The sequence below is a fragment of the Rattus norvegicus genome, chromosome 14 (assembly GCF_036323735.1).
Source record: "Rattus norvegicus strain BN/NHsdMcwi chromosome 14, GRCr8, whole genome shotgun sequence".
NCBI classification, from domain to species: Eukaryota; Metazoa; Chordata; class Mammalia; order Rodentia; family Muridae; genus Rattus; species Rattus norvegicus.
In genome coordinates this window covers 32,683,129-32,703,834 of record NC_086032.1, presented here as the reverse complement: position 1 = coordinate 32,703,834, position 20,706 = coordinate 32,683,129, and the positions used below count along the sequence as shown (strand labels likewise).

The following is a 20,706-nucleotide window of genomic DNA, read 5'->3' as shown; positions in this document are numbered from 1 at the left end:
AGAGCCCAAACCCCACTATCCAGGAGTGGAACTGTATTTGGAAATCCAGGTCTCAAAGAGGTGATTAAGCTAAAAGGACTCTTGAGTAGGTATTCAGTTGTTCAGGGTTCTCCAGGGAAAGAGAACCAATAGGATACATCCTTGACATGAGGGCGTCCATGACAGGAGGGCATGAACACACACACACACACACACACACACACACACACACACACACACACACACACACACAAACATGCTTCAGGGAATCGGCTTATACAGTTAGGGAGACCAGAAAAAGACTGACCCTGGGAGGCCGATAGAAAAGCTTCAATCCAACCCACGAGAAATAATTGTGTACGTTCGAACCAAAGGTGCCAGGTAGAGGCTTGGGGAGAGCTGATGTTTCCGTGAGAATCCCAAGGTTGGCAAAAGCCAAGGTTCTCGAGAAAGCAGCAGCCAGGAAGAATTCTTTCTTTCTCAGAGGAGAGAAAAGTTTTTACTGGTCTCGGGCTTTCTATCTATTGGATGAGTGCTACCCACGATAGGAAGAGAAATCAGCTTCCCTCAGTCTAGTGAATGTCAAACTGATCCAGAAATAGCCTCTCATGGAATTCTAGAACAAGGTCAGATGTGAGGGTATCTATGGTCTAATTAAGCGGACACATAATATTAACTCAGTCATAACCCACTCTGACTGCTTGCTGTCCCTATCAAAAGAATAAGTCTGAGTGCACAGATATCAGGGCTATATGTGTGTAAAGACCCCCCATGAGGACATAGGTCTTCAGAAGAGACCAAACCTGCTTCCAACTTGATCTTGAATTTCCAGCCTGTCAGAAAATGCATTTGATGCCAAGACACCAAGTCTGTGGTATCTTGTTAGGTGGCGTTAGCAAACCAACCCACTTCCCCACAAGATAAAAGGTAGGTAGCTTCTGCTAGTGGTCCTGCAGCCCAGTACTCCTGAGCCCATGACTCCTTCACAATTATTTTGGCTTCTTCCTATGCATTGGTCCCATGATCACAAATAGGAAATGCCACCACCACGTGGGAAGGAAGCAGGGGTTGGTTGGGGATGGGGAGTTTCTCCTGTGGGGCTTCAAGATAGAAGGACTGTTATAATGTAAAGTTGGTCCGTGTTATTGTATCCCAAGGCCACCTTGTCCTGTCAGAGAAGCTCACAAATACTAAGTCTTCTTGTCGTACTTTAAGATAAGCTAAGTTAAGAGAACAGGCCTGGGGAAGGTACCAGGAGAACTGGCCTGCAGACTTAGTCAGTGGGCATGACTTCATGCCAATTGGAGAAGCGGCAACTGGTGGATACTCCACAGGACCATCCAGACTGAAATGACTGGAAGAGAGTTTTCTAAAATGACAACAATTATGGGGTTTGGGTTTTTTTTTTTTTTGCCCCTCTTGGAATGTCCTTGGTACCATAGGAATGCCTCACTATTTATTGAACCTTGGAGCTATTAGGACCCATGAGTTCTTCCTGGCCCTGGGCAGCTTCAGCACCTAGGACTGATCAGATGCTATGGGCCCAGAGCGACTCAGTTAAGACAGCTGTCTACAGGCAAGACTGGCCCTGTGACATGCTCTTGGTGTCCTTTGCTGTGTATGTGGTCTTAAATGAAGCACTTCATCTAGGGACGTGGCTTCCGGCTCTCTAAGTAGCTCCCACCCAAGCCCTGTAGCTGCCAGCCACATGGGAGAGAGAGTAACCCCTTTGTGGAGCAAATTTCACCCCAAGTAAAGAGGAGGTTCACTTCAGGTAGATAAATGCCCTCTTTGTTTCTCGTGTGGACTTCTGTGCTGCTCAGAATAGACTGCGTGTAGTCATCTCACATGACTGAGTACATGATATTCATTTCCCGAGGCCACTGAAACAGCGCGGCCTGAACAGGATGACTTAAATAGAAACTAACTCTCTCTCGGGTCTGTAGTCCCAAAGTCCAACATCAGTGTGTGAGCAGCACCACGCTTCCTATGGGTTCCTGGGCAATGGCTCTCAAACTTCCTAATGCTGCAACCCTTTAATACATTTCCTCATGGTGTGGTGATCCCCCCCCCCCAACCATTGAATTATTTTCCTTGCGACTTCATAACTGTAATTTTGCTATTGTTATGAATCCTAATGTAAATATCTGTGTTTTCCAGTGGTCTTAGGTGACCCCTGTGAAAGGATCATCTGACCACCAAAGGGGTCGCAACCCATGGGTTGAGAACCGCTCGCTGCTCTAGGGAGATTTACTTTCTTTCCTTTTTTAAGTGAACCTCCTCTTCTGTCTGTCTGTCCTGTAGATCTCTTGGCATGAGATGGAAGGCCCATTTATTCTAGTGTGGGCTTGTTATTACAAAATACTTAATTACATCTGGAGGAACTTTTGGTCTAGGTAAGGTACTGTTTGTGGGTTACAGGAGTTAGGATTAGACACACCCTAGCAGAGGTCACCATCTGTCCCATCATAGATGGCCTTACTTAACCCTCACTTAATAACCCTCATAGTTCTTCATCAAGCAGTGGCCCATGACAGGGACATGCCCACCTTGCCTCTCCTCCCACCCGTTGAGTCACTTTCTTCCTATCCAGACTATGTCGTTGCCAAAGGACACATTGATACTCAATACTTGCCTCTGCCTCTACTGCCAAGAGGAAGGCCAAGGCGATAATTAAGCTTGATTTGGCAGATGGGAAGTAGGCTTCTAGTCTGTGCAAGCTGATATAATAAATACCATAAACCGAGTATCTTATTTAAAAATCTTTTTCTTCCTGGTTCTGGAGGCTCGGAAGTCCTAGATCAAGATCCTGGAAGGATTTGGTGTCTAGAGAAGACCTCCTCTGCTTCATAAATCATGTCTTCCAGCTGAGTTTGCACAGAATAAGCCTTTCCACAGGCTTCAGGGCCTTGTGGAAGGACACTATTCTCAAAGGGCTTCACCTTTGTGACACAGTCACCTCTTCGAGCGCCACTTCTTACTGCCATCACCCTGAGGGGTAGGGTTTTACCATATAAATCTGAGAGACATAAAAAGATCACACTAAGAGTGTGGACAGCCTCAGCTCTAGCATCAGAGGGAGCTGGATTTAAGCACAGGCCCTGACAGCTCCTACCTATATGACCTTAGACAGGTCATTTACTTAACATCTCTAAGCCTCAGATTGTCAAGTTTAGACAAGAGTGGTAAGAACCCTTAGTTGTAGGGATGTTACCAAGACCAACAAAAAATGCCTAGCTGTCATAAGTACCAAGTATAACCTTCTACTATGATTAATATCTGAGCAGATATGTCCTCTAGCAGTCTGCTCTTGTAGGTAGTAAACTAAGTGCTCTAGACAGTGCGATGGTGGCCACAGCAAAGCTGGCCTCAGCCCCACAATGTGCTCTAGAGGCCACTATTTCTTTTTGCCTCCCATTGTGGGCATGTGAAAGAGCAGAAATGGGTTTCCCACAGACCTTTGTGCCAGTGTGATCCGGGAGCATCAAGTTTGCACATGTGACTTGTCCCCGCGGGTCTGTCTCAGTCCATACACTTCTGTCCCTGGGTCCCAGGTTCTCACGTGGCTGATCCATTACCTGTTCCTTTCAAACAGTCTCAAACAGTCTGGGATTCACACTGTCCTTCCGGCCTCTGGTACCCTCCCTCTGTCCCTCCTCCATGCAGGTTTGTACATGCAAACTGTGAAATGCCACATGTCATTTAAACACCAGAGAAAGGAGCTCGTCCCTGTCTTTATATAATCTGTAGATTAGAAAATATAAAGACATTCGTGATATTCTAATTAAATGTGGTTAAACGTCCAAAAACAAAACAAAACAAAACAAAACAAAACAAAACAAAACAAAACAAAACTCTTGGGAAATGTAGGAACCAAGAGTAGAGACATCAACCATGCAATTGCTAACTGGAACTTTACTCTTTTGCCTCTGGCCTCTCACTACCTAGCACTCACTTCAAATCCTTCAAGACAGACCACTTCCCTGGGTTTTAATATTCCATTAAATAATATTGAAGAGCAGTTCCCTCAAGCTAAGCTTTGAGATAAATAATTTGTGTGTGTGTGTATGTTGTGCTGGAAATAGAGCCCAGGTGAGGATGGGTCCTAAGGACTCAGGAACACTAAGCAAGCCATTTCCCACGGAGCTACACTCCAGCCTGAAATCCACTGTATCTTGCCCTATCAAAGCCTCCCACTACTCTCACAAGTTGGCATTCTCCACTCTTCATTCACCACCGTGCTGAATCGTCTTGCCCATCTGTCTATTTTCTTCTTAGCCCCCTCACCCTCAGAAACTACATTGATTTCCTCATTCTCACATTTTATTTTCTGTCATTTCATTAGAGCATGTAAGTTCCACCAGAGCAAGGCTACCTCCTTTAAGCTAAGCTATTCATACATCCTTGATTCTTGGCTATATGGTACCTACTGGGTCTTCAATCAATACTTCTTAGATGCGTTAATTAATGAATATAACCATTTATTTTGCCCGTGTGACTGAGGTTAGAGGTAAACCCAGACATGTCATTTAGTGACTCCTTTTATGGTCCCCTCCTGCCCGTCTTACTTCAAGGTTGTCTCCTTACTCCTGTCTCTGCTTCGTGACTTTGAGGGCAATGGCAGCCACATCCCAGGCATCTTTGCACCTTCATCCCTCAGCTTCTGTAGGGACATGCCTTGCTCCTCAGACACTGCCCATATTTGCTGAGATGAATTGAATATGTTTCCATGACAACACGGGAGCAGGAGGAAGGATGTGAGGCCCTGTATGATTTCCCTACCCTCTCCATTGAGAACTGAATGACAGATTGTGGAAGATTCCTCCTCAGAGCTGCCAGCATAGAGGATACTCCTGATCCAAGAAGGCTTTGTCAGAGAGGCACCACTGATGCTCAAGTTGGCCAGGTCTCTGTGAGGTGACATCACAGTGTTAGCCCGACTGAGTACGTCCTGTAGAAGGTTTCATTTCATTGTCCCTGTGAGGACTGAGGTCCAAGTCATTGCACTTCTTAGAAGATCATAGTCTTTATGACACAGTGACTAACTGGATCGCTTATATGGGCAGGATTCACTGCTAGTGTGAGGTAGCTGGGACATTTCAGTGGAAAGGTGGGTGATGCATCTTTGTGGGAATGCCGCTGGTGCATGGGACTGACTGGCTTGATCCTTAGCTTCTCACATCTCCCCTTAGCTGTAAAAATCAAGGGAGCCTCACAAACTCCTGTACTGTCTCCTTTTATCTGTGTCTATGGGGAGACATAGCAGCAAAAGGTTTCCTTGGCGCTTGCACAAAACTGCCTGCTGTCATCAGGAAACCCAGAGGACCTAAAGAGACTGTATACCACATCAGACTCTGGCCCCCTAGTAGCCAAAGGACAATAAGGGAAGAGAACTGTGGGTAGCATCATGGTCAGGAAGCCCTGCTTGCATCTTTCAGGGGATCAATCATGGTGATGGGAGCAGCCCCTACTTTCCCATTTCCTGAGCAGAGATTTAAAAGAGGTAGACCCCATTGCTAAACTGACAGAGAAGCAGCTGCCATAGGCTATGACCTTGCAGCAGTTGGATGTCACCTCACTTCCTTATACGAGTCCCCCGTCACCTGAGTTTTCTCCATTAACATAATTCCAAGAAGTCTCACAGAACTGGCCTTTAAGAGAATAATTCTCCGATTTGGGTTCCACGAAGGACTCAGAACCCACTTGAATGAGGTCTACAAGCTGCTCCTGTCAGGCTGCATGGACCACAGCCTCTCTCACGACTGTTCTCTCTGCAGTTCCCATGATGTAACAGCCACAGTGAAGGAGAGGCCAGACACACGGAACCACAGCTTTCTGGTAAATCTTATGTCCAAATGCTGTGAGCCCCTGGATCTGGCCGTGAGCTGCAATTTGCCAACAGAGCATAGGCTTGTTAAGTCAGAGACCTTTCCTCACCTCCTCTTTATCCCCAGGGTCTTTCCCAGGTGCTTCCAAGGGCGGGGTGTTGAAACACTGTTTGTTGAGACGCTAACCAGCTGACAGCAGTTCAAGAGAGTCAGACTGCTCGTGATACACTTCTTGGAGATGACAGCATATAAAAAGGATCCTATCCAGGGGCTGAGAACCCAAGAGCCAGGCCTCTGGCATCAAACCTGCCACTTCAGTTCCTCTAACCAAACAGATCCTATTGGTTGTGGCCAGCCACAAATCCCCACATCCCAAGTCACTGGGATCTCCTGGTTCCCTCTTGTGATGTTTACAGGAAATAAAGTCTGAGGGCACAGGGTGTCAGGAACAGGAAAGGAACACACAGCCTAGTCACTCTTCATGCTTTGGTACTTCCCTTATGTCCCCAACACGCTAGAAAGCTACTTGGTGCTGTCACTTCACAGGGTGAGCCGGGGCCCCTGCCCAGACTCAGACGAGCTGTCAGCCCTTGAATGAGGGCTAACTGATCTTTAAAAAGACAGCTTGTAGAACCAAGTCCTAATTACCCCCTTTCATTTCTGACTGCAGTGACATATCCCTGGCAGTTACTAAGATCAATCTAGCAACGTCTTTCAAGACAGAAGAAGCCAAGATGGTGGTGATTTCAGCATGAAATTTAGGAGTAACGGCCACTGTACTTCAACTGTCTTCTGTCTCTCGGCTTGGCTTACTAGAGGCTGGAATCCAAAGACCTCTGTGGTATATACTGTGCAACTCCAGGCGTTTGGAAAGTTGACTTTGCATCAGTCAGGACAGACAAGGTCATGCTGCACTAACACAACTTCTTAATACAATAGAAGTTTATCTGGAGACTTTATCTGCCTTTCTTCATTGACTAAACAAGTGGCGTATCACGTGGGTAGAGAAGGCCACCTAGCCATATGCAAGGCGGGACCAAAGGGCTGTGAGCAGGCCTAATGCTTGCTGCAGGCCGTGAATGAAATCAGCAGTCAGGTGCCTCATGGGAAGGATACCCGTAAGGGTTCACCTACATAGTCTACACCGTGTAGCAGAGCACAAGCCATTCATCTGAAGGTTGAACCCAAGTCTAGTTCCAACCATGCTCACCATTCCTGGCCTGCATTACACGAAAAAGTCTCCAACACAGACTGCCACCAGCACAGACAGGGCCCTTCCGGTTTGCCTTCCCTGTTACAATGACGTACAGCCCTCTGACACTGTAACCTGTTGCATGTAGCTTTTGCTACTCTGCCTTGACTCTGAGAAGGGCCGCACTACCGACCTCTGCCCAAAGAATATTGTTTCCACCGAATCAAAACACAGACACACATGTCAGTTATTCATAAATGCTCTGCTTACTCAATGACTGGGCGCTGCTAAACCTTTCCTGCCACCCCAGGCATAATCGGATAGAGTGTCCATTGACCACTCAAAACCAAAAACTCATGTGGCTGGTTGGCATTATCTCCTGTAGCTGCTCCTCGGTTCTTCTCTCCCTCTCATGATTCTGCCTGTGTCCTCCTGAGTTCCACTCCATCCTCAGTCACTGGTCGCTGGTGTCTTTATTGGTGGATCAAGAGCCAGTTGGGGAATAGGACCTTAGCATCTGAACCAACCCTTACAGTGACCAACATAAACATCTCCTTCCTTAAGTGGCTTCTACCCGGTGCCTTGTCACAGCAATGAGACTACTAAGTAATATGCCATGCGCCTTCTGAAACTCTACCTCACATGGGCTGGGACTCCACACATGGATTTGAGGGGCACATGCACCTATTCATAGCACCTTCTTCTGTGCGGCATTGACCCCTCTGTATTCATGGGGCAGCCACAGCTTAAGGACTCAGGTGACGAGCTGGCCCTACCCCCACTGCAGGCCAGCTTCCCGACTCCAGGTCTTTATTCTCTTCAGGTCCCTGATTAGCATGGCTTCCTGTCCTGATGCTGCCTTCCTTTGACTCTGACACACAGCATGGTCTGTGTCCACCCTCAGTTCTCAGCAGTGCAGAGAATGTGTGCCTCCAGGAGTGCCTCATGAAAGTGACCCTAGTGAGGAGACATAGAGGACACAGTAACACCAGACACCCCAGACTAGAGGAGGGCTTAGAATGGGCCTGGGTTTCCTATGAGGTGATAGGCCAGGAAATTAGGTTTTTGATCATGCTTTTTACCCTACCAGGTTTCAAAGGCTGGCTTGCCCTCCAGACACATGAGTAATGAGATGCTGTGTGTCTGCTCCCTTCTTGGTACACCGTAGATCCTTATTAAATGTTTTTTTTTGGAAAATGTGAATATGTGCATTTAAAGAATAAATTCCATTTTCTTCTTTCCATCCTCAGAAGGGTGATAAGAATTTAACCACAAAGCAAACTACTGACATGTGACAAAGTCAATTAAACCAACGTGAAGGAGGAGGCTTTTGTTCTATGGAAAATCGAGTGGCTATTCAGAATTGGATTGAGGCTTGGGGAATGTTGCTTTTGGACCTCAATTAGAGAATTAGTTCCTAGAAATCTGCCCTAAATGGTGAATGGAGTGGCTTTATAGCACTGTACTTTACTTTTTAAATTTTTATTTATTTGGTTTTTTTCTTGTTTTGGGTTTTGTTTTTGTTTTTTTTTTGTTTTTTTTGTTTTTGTTTTTGTTTTTTGTTTTTTTATACAGGTGCATAGCGTAGGCTGTTCTGGAGATCATTATGTAGTGCCGGCTGGCTTTCAGACTCATGGCAATCCTACTGCCTCAGCCTCCCAAGGTGAGAGCCACCACATCATACCATAGCCCTTTAAATGTTTGTCAAAGTGCTGGGCAGAATTAGTGTGTGGTCTGGTTATGGTGCTGGATACAGAAAGGTATCCATCTTGAAAGCTAGCATCAAGCCTAAACACGGCTGCCTCGGTAACACAAAGCCTCCATCTTTAGACCTTTTCAGTCGAAGGACTACACTCGCCTGTGTATGTATGTAATGTGTAGATACATCAGGATGAGATGTGGAGGACTTTGATGACTTTGATCCTGGGCAAAAGCTGAAGGCAGTCGAATGCAAACCAATATGTGTCTAAAATGCAAGCACACCCCAGTCTCTAGTGCCCTTCCTAATCTTCTTCCTGACAGACTCGTGCTGAAATGAAGCCATGGAAACCTGACCCACCTTCAGGAAAGACCTTGGACTAGCACCTGTCCTCAAGTAAAGAGAGAAGAGGGCAAAGGGCAGGGCTGATGGCACATCTATGACGCTGTTCTGCTGCAGTTCTCTCTGCCATTGCAAAAACAAACAAACAAACAAACAAACAAACAAACAAACCAGCAATTACTGAAGGTCTGCTAAAATTCACGTGTGAGAAGCTTGACTCCCGGCAAAAATATGTTTGTGGAATGTGGAAGTGGGCCATTGAGGAGTGATTAATGTTAGGTGAGATGGTGAGGCCCATTCTCAATGACTCTTGTGCCTCTGTACGATGAAGGAGGCACTCATTTGCTACTCACTTGCTCTGCCTCAGATGTGACAGAGCAGCAGGAAGGTCTTTGTCAGTACTGAGTAGATGTCAACACCACGATCACAGACTTCTTAGTCTCCAGAACTGTGAGCTAACCGAACCCCTATTCTTTATAAATTACCTAGTCCTGGATATTGTAACATATATTAGATACTCAGTATTTATTAAACAACATACACAGACATGGATATACACACATATATGGTCAGCAAGATGGCTCAGAGGATAAAGTTACCTGCCATCCAGCCCAAAGACCGGAGTTCAAGTTCCAGGACCTACATGGTGGAGAGACTTGACTGTAGCAAGTTCTCTTTTGACTCCCATAATGCACTGTGATACTCTCCCCTCAAAAAAAAAAGAAAAAGAAAGAAAGCAAACAATAAATGTAAGGACATTGGTCTAAGCTTGCTTTCTATCCTTATACTTTTCAAGGACCCTTCTTCACATGTGTAGAATTTCCCAAAATGTTGATTCTGACTCCAGATACGGTTCTACTCACATACATGAACGCCACTCACATACATGCACGAAGCACATATGCACACATGAACATTCACATCCATGGAGCAGGCGGTCTTATAGAAAGAGAACAGTTAAAGGAGCTCCATTTACACAACAATGTGGGGGAAACACCTGAAGGTTTGATGCCACATGTACTTTGAAAGAGGGACCAACAATGACCCATTTTCCCTCACAGGCAGAACTCCTGGGTCCAAGGACCAAGGTGGATGTGGGAGAGGCTTCTCTCACTACTGTACCACTTTCCAAATGACAGCCTGCTGTCCCAGATACAAGGGCTCTTCTGGTGTGAAGGTCTGTTTTCATAATAGTGAAACACTTCCACTGCATGCCAAACGCTGTTCTTCTGGTTTGGAAGTGAAGACTAACAGCTGGTCCCCATGAACTAGCAGGTAGGGCAGGAGGTGCTGGTCGGTCTGGTTTAGTAAGAGAAATCATATTTCTTCTTCACAAGTACCATGCCTGGGACGCAAGGGAGTCTCTGATGAATATCATAGGAAAAGGAAACAGAAAGTGTCAGTGTCTACAGCTGAAGCCCAACATTGTTGTATTGTGTGAGCAGAAAGTATGTCCTGAATATCTACAGAAGGGAAAGCTAGGTAAGTACTAAGCTATCTTCTCCTAGTTCAAAACTGCCATCCTGTATTCTCCAAGGTACAATTGGTGAGGCCCGCAAGCCTCTGCCTACCGCTGGGTCTCCATTACTTTGGCCAGTGACACCCTTTACCTGGTTTCTTAGTTAAGGTTTTACTGCTATGAGCAGACACCATGACCAAGTCAACTATTATACGGGCAACATTTAATTGGGGCTGGCTTACAGGTTCAGAGTCCATTATATTGAAGGTGGGAGCACGGCAGTACCCAGGCAGGCATGGTGCAGGAGTTGATGAGAGTTCTACACCTTCATCTGAAGGTCTCTAGGAGAAGACTGGCTTCCAGGCAGCTAGGACAAGGGTCTTAAAGCCCACACCCACAGTGACACACCTACTCCAACAAGGCCACACCTCCAAATAGTGCTACTCCCTGAAACAAGCATTTTCAAACCACCACGCTTGGCCATCAACAGTGCCCACTTATGTGCCCAGCGGCTACAGAATCATATTCACTGAAACCACTTGCAAGGATCTGCACCAAGGTACGATGCTGGTTGCTTTGGTGGTACTGCTTTGTCCCTCCAGCCCTCTCTTACCCGTGAAGTTAATTCCCCAGATTAAACCTCCTCCTGTCCTGACCCGCTACTGAATGACACCAGGAGATCATTTCCTCCTTTGCCAGTCCTACCACTTTTTCTGAAGTTTTCATGAAGACTTCCAATTTCAAAGTTCTGGGAGGCAGTGTTTAAGAAAATATAAAATGGAGTTTTAGCTTTTCAAATGTTATCATCCACACAGGAATGGGAGATTTTTCCAGAGAAGATTTGCAAAACTAATTCATTTTATTTAAAGGCTTCCCTCTTTGTATTTGGAGGTTAAATAAATGATAGAATTCATTATTCCACCAAACAAATCATTTCACTTATTTTGGGTAAATTGCACTAAATGTGGTTTAATTACTGTGTCCAGAATAGCATTTCACATCTGTGGCCCCAGAAGCTGTTGTAACTATGAACATCTAGAGAAAAGAAATGGAGCCCTCTTGTGGCCAATTTAAATACTACATCCCTTGCCCCAAAGAATCCCCAGGGACTTGAAACACCACTGAACGCGTGGCCTCTTGCTGTTCATGCTTCTTAGCATGCAGCAGATACAGCATTAAAAACGTGTATAAACTGTAAGCAAGGCCGTTACTCAATGCCAAATTTCAGATGCAAGTCTGGGGAGTGAGATGGTCTGAGTCTGGGTGGCATACAAGGTGAAAGAGATATCCAAATCCTTCCGTTGTTAGAAGTCCTAATGCGAGCCACAGAAATTTTCTTTTTTATGGTCCATACACAGGTAAGGCCTCAAGGCATAGTAATGAGGGAAACTTACTGAATTCAGCAAGTGATTGACGCTTGGGGAAGACAAGCGGATCTGCACATTATTCCCCGCAAAGACAGAAGAATCTGGAGAAGAGCTCGTTAGAGCCTCGGGGGCAAGCAAGGACAAGGAAGGCACAGGCACATGGGCTTGGGACCCAGTGGCACGGAGTTCAAATGCTGTCTGAGCTTGCTCCTAGCTCTGTGACTTTGGACAAGCTATTCGGTAACCTCCATCTCTTGGCTTTCTTTGTAAAATGAAAGTAGCACGTGCCTCATTCAAAGCGCCTTATAGGAGTGGACAAAGCACTCAAGTCACGGGGTGAGCTGACTGACTTCAAGGGGTGACCTTGCTATGACCTTTGGTAAGTTCTGCCTTCTTATACACTGCAAGGTTGTTTGGGAGATTAAATGACCACCCCCACCCCACCTACAGAGACACAGTCAGTCTGGGCGCTATGGGAGAAAAAGCCATTGTGTTTCTATTTAAAGAGCTCTGGGAGACTTTGAAAACGGTGACGGGAGTAAATGCTAGCTTTATCATTGGTTGTCAATCATCACAGGCAACATACTTTTCCCCGCCCACTTTTTTCTACTGGTCAAATCCTATGAAAATTGCCATTCCAATAGGTCAAAAACGATTGTGACAGTTCTTCAGGTGAGCCCGATGCAAACCAATGCTTGCCACCATTAAGAGCTGTTGGTGTAGGCCTCAGACAAGGAAGAACATAGAACTGCGTTCATGCCACTAGGCCCAGGGCCTGAGGAGGACATTCTGGGTGGTTTTAGTGGGACTTGGTCTCTCCAGCTCTGACTTTGGGAGGATGTCAGAGAAGGACACTGCCTGAGAGTCTGTGACAATTAGGCCCTGACTGGAGGCTCGGGCCCCATTACAGACAGGTGGCTCAGTGGAAAGAATGTAAGGTGGAATTGGAAAAGAGTAAAAGTCTTGATGGTAACAAGTTGATGGCAACACTGGGGCCATCATCGATTAGCAACAAGGGACAGCGACAATCTTGTCTACTAGAAGGATATAGAGAAGGAGTAGTAATGTCAGGGGTAGAGCCAGGGCCACCAGCGGAGAGGGAATAAGAGAGCCCCAGCCACCACTTCTGGAGCAGAGAGAAAAAGGCAAAGGCTTCTCTCTCTCTCTCTCTCTCTCTCTCTCTCTCTCTCTCTCTCTCTCTCTCTCTCTCTCTCTCCCCTCCCTCTCCTTCTCCCTCTCCCTCTCCTTCTCCCTTTCCCTCTCCCTCCCTCCCTCTCTGCCCATCTGCCTCCTGCCTTGGTCTCCAAGTCTAAGACTGAGCTCGATAGATGAATCCCATCCCAGTCAGTGCTAAAGCCTGACCCATGCAGTTTGCGGTCCGAGTCCCTGCATTCAGAGAAGACCAGAAAACGACAGAGATCAATGCTAAGAACAGAGGCAAGTGACTGCCTCATGGAGCAGAGCTGGGAAAAGAGGAAGCCCCGGAGCTGGCTCCCTCTGGAGCCAGTGTCTGCCATGAGGTCTCTGATGCATTCCCATAATCCCACAAATGGCGAGGTCCTCTGAATGTTTTCCTTTCTCTGGGGGCTCTGCCAAAGACCCAGAGTGGTCACTGTAGCACCAATGCACTGAAGCACCATGGGAAATAAAGCCTTTCACAAGCCCCCACAGTCAGAGTCAGATCGAGGGGCATCAGAAAGCCAAATCTGGAGGGGAGGGTTAATCCACAAACACCAGCCTAACCGCACAGCTGACTACCTCCCCTGCCACATGCACCATCATGGCGCTACCTGCTTCTACCAGTGGCTTCTTCCCCACCCCCTTTCATGCAAACTCTCCAATGGTGGACGCTCAAGGTTCATGGATCAAGTTCATCTTCTAAAGGACTTCTGAGTTCAAGACCAGCCATGATATCTGAGTACGGACATTTGGAGCTCATCTCACCTCAAGATGCACCCTCAAACCGAGAAAGAGCAGAACATAAACCTGTACGTACAGACCAGTGCAGAGGACTGGTTTAGAAAGGTGGCTTATTGCCTATGCAATGAAGGATTCCCTTCATTTTTCAATTAACTACTCCCACTGTCTGTCATCCAAGTCTCCACCCACCCCTTACGGTGGCCTTCTTTAAGACACTCCAAATCAGTTCAACAGCTTTGCATTCGTTCTCGGTAGTTAAAACCACACTACCTGCTTACCTGAGCCAGGCCTCTGCACCTTGGCTGTTCAGTGCTGTATTTAATCCAGAGGTGTCTGCTTCCAAGCATCGATAATGGTGAGCCCTTCCTCTTCTGACCTCTTTGCAATGGTCACTTCCCCAACACTGGATCAGGGTGAGAAGAGAAGAGTGCTTTCTTTCCCTGGCATCCCTGTTAGGACTCCAATGTTTACCTTCATGAAGAGTGGGCTGAATGTTTGTGGTCCCCCAAATCCACATGCTGAGATCCAGACCCCCACCCTGATGTTATTAGAATGTGGGGCCTTTAGGAGTTAATGAGGTTCTAAGTGGGGAGCATTCTCAGAGATAAAGACACCCATGGCGGGGGAGCTGGTTCAGAGGGGAAAGCAACTGTCCTGAAAGCAAGAAGACCTGACTTTGGATCCCCAGTACCCAGGTAAAAGCTGGGAGCAGTAGCATATGTAGGTAATTTCAGTTCTGGGGGAGGCAGACAAGTAGATTCCCAGAGCCTGCTGGTTCATCAATCTAGCTTAGTCAGTGAGCAAGTGAAGGCGGATCCACCGAATCCAGTCAGGCTCAGTGAAGAGAGCCTGACTCCAAGCTGAGGTAGAAAGCAGTAGGGTGTCAATCACTGCCCTGCACAAGCATGTGCTCACAAGTGCACACGAGTATACACACACACACACACACCACACAAACACACACACACACACCACACAAACACACACACACACCACACAAACACATACACACATAGGCACACACACACCACACAAACACATACACACACACACCACACACAAACACACACACACACAAACACACACACACACACACACACACACACACACACATTCACCATCAAGAAAACAGCTGTCCCCTTTATGTACCCAGCCTCCCTATGTCTCTGTGGACGTCCTATTTGAGGTGGAATGCAGATGCTGTCACTCTATCCCACCCCGGCACTCTGTGAACTGCCAGTATGCTCGTGAAACAGGAGTGGTGGGGTGTTCAGAAGGCAAAGATTAACAGAGGTTGCTCTGAAAGTTGCATCAGCATAAATTCAGAGCCGGAGAGGCTCTCTTCAGGAAGGGAGGTCTGTCTTCAGACTACTTGGTCAAACTCATCCAAAATGACAGCTTCACGGCCTCTACACGAGGGCTCCCCAGAGGCTTCTACCTCATGCATAGGCCACTTGAATCAATTGCTTAACTGTCAGCCTCTCTCTGCGTCTGTCTCGTGTGCTTAGAACACATTGACAAGTCGTTACCGCTGCACTATTTTTCCCTGTTGTGTTTGCTCTTTCTGGGGTTTTAACTAGAAGGGAATAGCTGAGAGGTGCGAAAGTTCTCTTGAATCCCTCCAAAGGCAAGAGACACTCACAACACTGAACATCTTGTTATACACACAGTCACCAGAAAGCCTACTAAGTGACTCACGTGAAGTAACTATTGGGAAATGATGCTGAGTATAACCAGGTTCTGCCTCTCAGGAGCTCACAGGGTAAAGACATTTGCTGCTCTGCCTGACAGCATCGACTTCACAGTGGAAGGAAAGTTGCCCTCTTATTACCACATATGCATTAAAGCATGTCTTAGATCACACCTACCACCACCAACCCTCCTCTCTCTCTCTCTCTCTCTCTCTCTCTCTCTCTCTCTCTCTCTCTCTCATACACACACACACACACACACACACACACACACACACACACACACACACACTCAATCAATAAATATAATTTTTAAAAAGTGAAAGACCTTTCCACCAGGGCAGCCATCTTCCAGTAACTCGCCAAAATGACAAACACAAAAGGAAAGAGGAGAGGTACTCGGTATATGTTCTCTAGACCTTTTAGGAAACATGGAGTTGTTCCTTTGGCCACATACATGTGAATCTACAAGAAGGGTGATATTGTAGACATCAAGGGAATGGGCACTGTTCAAAAAGGAATGCCCCATAAGCGTTACCACGGCAAAACCGGAAGAGTCTACAATGTCACCCAGCATGCGGTGGGCATCATTGTAAACAAGCAAGTTAAAGGCAAGATTCTGGCCGAGAGGATCAGTGTGCGGATTGAGCACATCAAGCACTCAAAGAGCAGAGACGGCTTCCTGAAGTGGGTGAAGGAGAACGATCAGAAGGAAAAGGAAGCCAAAGGGAAGGGCACCTGGGTTCAGCTGAAGCGCCAGCCTGTGCCACCCAAAGAAGCCCACTTTGTGAGGACTAACGGAAAGGAGCCTGAGCTGCTGGAGCCCATTCCATAGGAATTCATGGCCTAATGTATGCAAAGGAAATAAAGGACCTGGACTGAAAAAAAAATTCAAAGAGCTTTAAAACATTCCTCTTTTCTCCCAGGAGACCCTACTTCCCTAGCCCACGTGTCACACTGAGGCCACAGAGAGGACGTGTTGTATGAGCTGGGGCATGGGAAGCCGAGAGCACGAGTGAAGAGTACTTTGACTCTGAGTAATTAGCACAGCCCTGTCAGTCCTGGAGTGCTGAGGGCTTTGGCTTTGCCCACTGTGGTACTGTCTGGCTGAGACGTAGCCAAGGGCACAGGTCCCCTTGACAGCAAGTTCCCTGGGAACCTTGTCTACGGATGTGAAGGAATGCAGATATGTCCATGGGAGTGCTGCCTCCTAGCGTCCCTTTTATGAATTACACTCGTGTGATATTACACACCTACTCATGGGCAAGGCATGAGTTAGCCTCCATTAGTCTACAACGACCCCAGACGACCTGCCCCACGTGTGCACCCATCTTACTCGGAGGAAAGGAAGCTTCACCATTGAAATGATTTCATCGAAACCATAGCAAAGCCAGCGTCAAAGCCCAGTGACCGACCCCGATTAACTGTTACGGGCAAGAGGGTTAAGAGACATGGTCATCCGTGAATGACTGTGTGAGCTCTCCTGATGTTATGGCCGAGATTGTATTCCGGTGCCTTCTCAACTCTCCATCACCAGAATCATGCGGTTTTGCCAAAAATTGCCCATGGGACCAATTATCTTAAGCTGAAAAGAATATTTTCCTCTACAGCTGACTCAAGTGTCGTTCCAAAGAGTGGACCTCAGCCCTCACCAAGTCACTAACCCTGCTAACTTTATTCCCGGCTCCAGGTCGGCACGGCACAAAGATTCAAAGATGTCTCCTTTTAAAAAAAAAAAAGACCAGCCTGTTACTTCCTGCAGCTGAGGGCTCTTCAGTTCTGTGCCTTTTCCCTAATGTTAGCAACTGGTGTTTTTTGTTAACCAGGAGAACCAAGCAGGCTCTAAATTAGTGGTTCTTAGCCTTCCTAAGGCTGTAACCCATTAACACAGTTCCTCATGTTGTGGTGGCCCCAACCATAAAACTATTTTGTAACTACATCATAGCTGTAATTTTGTTACTGTTATGAATTATAATGTATGTATTGGATATGTCGGATATCTGACTGGAGAACCCCCCAAAGGGGCCGTAACCCACAGGTTGAGAACCACTAAGGGCCTTGTGCTGGTGTAGGCTGGTATTCAGCTCTATTGCAGGGTACATCTGAAATGCTCTCCTAAGGCTTTTGTGTTAGGGCGTGGCCCCCTAATCGGGACTCTTGAGAAGAACTGGAAACCAGGTGGGGAGGCCCTTGGGAAGGCCCTCTGGTGTTTGACTATGTGATCCCCAGGTGGTGGTGCTAGATCGAGAGAGGATGGGAACTCCAGGGTGTGGACCGAGTTGCTACATGTAGGTGGCTGGGAGGTGACCAGGAAGGTTAGTCCTGCATCTAGTCTACTCTTTGTTTCCACAGCCACACATTCACTGTGTGCCTAAGACCAGTCTCTTGAGTTGCCTTAGTGAAGCCATTTTGCACACAGAGATGCAAAAGTAACTAACACATTGGTTCATGGGGACGGTGCTCTCAGGGGATTCACTGGGGATAGTACTCTCATATATGGACTCATGGGGGCTGGTGCTCTCCCACATGGGCTCATGGGGGACTGTGCTCTCCCTCATGGACTCATGGGAGCTGATTACTCTCCTACATGGGTTCATGGAGGATGGTGCTCTAACACATTGACTCATGGGGAAGGGTGCTCTAACACATGGGCTCGTGGGGGACTGTGCTCTCCCTCATGGACTCATGGAGGATGGTGCTTTTACACATGGACTCATGGGCGAGGGTGCTCTCACACATGGACTCCTGGGCGAGGGTGCTCTCCCTCATGGACTCATGGGCGAGGGTGCTCTCCCTCATGGACTCATGGGCGAGGGTGCTCTCCCTCATGGACTCATGGGGGACTGTGCTCTCCCTCATGGACTCATGGGGGGACTGAGCTCTCCCTCATGGACTCATGGAGGATGGTGCTCTCACACATGGACTCATGGAGGATGGTGCTTTCACACATGGGCTCCTGGGCAAGGGTGCTCTCCCTCATGGACTCCTGGGCGAGGGTGCTCTCCCTCATGGGCTCCTGGGCGAGGGTGCTCTCCCTCATGGGCTCTTGGGCGAGGGTGCTCTCACAGACTCCATTCCTCTCTCCTTAGCTTCATGAGCAGTTGAATGCGTTCTGATGCAATACTTCCCCACAAGCCAATGCAAGGGACTATGAACAGGAACTCCCAGAGGTGTAAGCCAAAATAAACCTTCCTCTCTAAGTTGATTATCCCAGCTCATTCCTATTATTAACTAACATAAGCTCCAAACAAAATGTCTCCTCTGAATAGATATTTGAAGAAACCAGAGGGCCTTGTTTTGCTTAGGTTAGAAAGAATCTGTCAGGTGGGGGATCCATGTTGGGGATGTTGACCCACTCTTAAACAGTGCCTGGATCCTTCTAGATCCTAGAAAGTTACTAGAGCTCCAGCCATCACATCTAAGTTTCAGACAAAAGAGTGAGATCAGCAATGTCAAGACAGTATGTTTCATGAACTTGACACCCACTCGCTCCCCTTCCCCAGATACACACAAGGGAATTTGTCTAGAGAGTTCCACACAACTTCTACATCTTTCACCAACCAAAAAGGCTATGCACATGACTCCTCCCAAGGACAGAGCTCTGTTAACTCCAAAGGAGACCCAGAGAGTGTTCTCTCTGAGTTGGAAGCCTTGGGTGCTGAGAGGCACAGGCAGAGCTGTGTGGAACCACAGGTCCCGCAGAGAGAAGGTTATGGTTCTACACCACGTCTTCAGGTTGGGACACGGAGTAGCTCTCTTAAGGAATAGGACAATTAGCAGCCCAGGAGATGGCTCAGTGAGTGAGTGACTGCCACTCAGGCGTGAGGACCTGAGCTCAGATCCCTAGTACCCATTGTGGTTGTGGCTGCTCCTCTAAAGGGCCCAAGTTCAATTCCCAGCACCCACATGGCAGATCACAAACTGCAGCTCTAGTTCTTGGGGATCTGAACCCCCACACAGACATACATGCAGGCAAAACACATAGAAAGTGCATACAAAGTAAAGTTGACAAACAGTTCTTAAAAAGAAAAATCAGGTAGGCGAATTGATAACCCTGCTTTGGAGGAAGCAGAGAGAGACAGAGACCCTGGGCTCACTAGCCACTTAAGCTGAAACAGCAAACTTCAGGCCTGAGACATACATTTTGTCCCAAAATAAAGAGGGTGGGCTGGAGAGGTGGACAGATGGCTCAGCAGCACACCCAGGTTTGGTTCCTAGCACCACATCCATCGGGTAGCTTACAACGGCCTGTGACTCCAACTCCAGACCACACAATGCACTCTTCTGGCTTCTGTGGGCACCAGGCATACAAGTGTCTCACATACAGACAAGCACACAAGCACACACACGCACATACACACTCACACACACACACCACACGATGCACATACACATGCACACGTGCTGCGCACACAGAGATACATACACACCCCATATGATATTTTAAAAAATCAACCTTCTCTTCACCCTCATTCTCTCTGAAAAATATAAAATAAAGGGAACAAGAAGAATGCAGAAGAAGGAGGAGGAAGAGGAGGAAGAAGAGGAGGAGGAGGAGGAGGAAGAGGAGAGGAAGAAGAGGGGAAGGAAGAGGAGAAGGAAGAGGAAGAGGAGGAGGAAGACGTGGTTAAATGTTTTAAGTTCAGACGATGGAGTCATCTGTGGGTCTAGAAAGTTCTCTTCATCTTTATATTCTTTGTCCTCTTCCCACCCCTCTCCTGGTCTTTGCCCTGCACCCAGTGAGTGTGCAGACTTTTAACAGGTACAAGAGGAAAACCAGCTCCTATCCTCCCAGTAAAGTTGCCAGCCAGAGAAGGGACTCTCATTTCCAAGGCACCGCCATCCTAACCAGCATCAGTGCTTCGCTTGCCTTTGAACTAGAGGTTGTGCCCTCAAACCACGGCTTTCATTGTCCTGCCAAGAGCTTTCCTAGTTGTTAATTCAGCTATTTCAAGATGGAATGCTTTCCTGAGCTTAGCAGAAAAATGGGGGTTGCAAAGGAAAAAAAATAGCCCTGCCTTTTATCTTATTTTAAAACCATTCATCCATCCATTCATTCGATCGTTTGATTTAACTGAAGCAGCAGAATTTTCTCCTTTCAGGGCATAATACAGACACTTGCCACATCCTTTGAAGTGTGTGTGCTCGGTCACAGGAGAAACAAGTGGGCAGCCATGTGTCGTTTAAAGAGACACGAGTACGCACATTCATAGTCTTGAACACACAAAA

General features: G+C 47.2%; 1 pseudogene; it reads left to right on the top strand.

Moving 5' to 3' along the window:
- Positions 1-15,823: 15,823 nt before the first annotated feature.
- Positions 15,824-16,327, top strand: LOC134481902 (large ribosomal subunit protein eL21-like; annotated as a pseudogene).
- Positions 16,328-20,706: the final 4,379 nt, after the last annotated feature.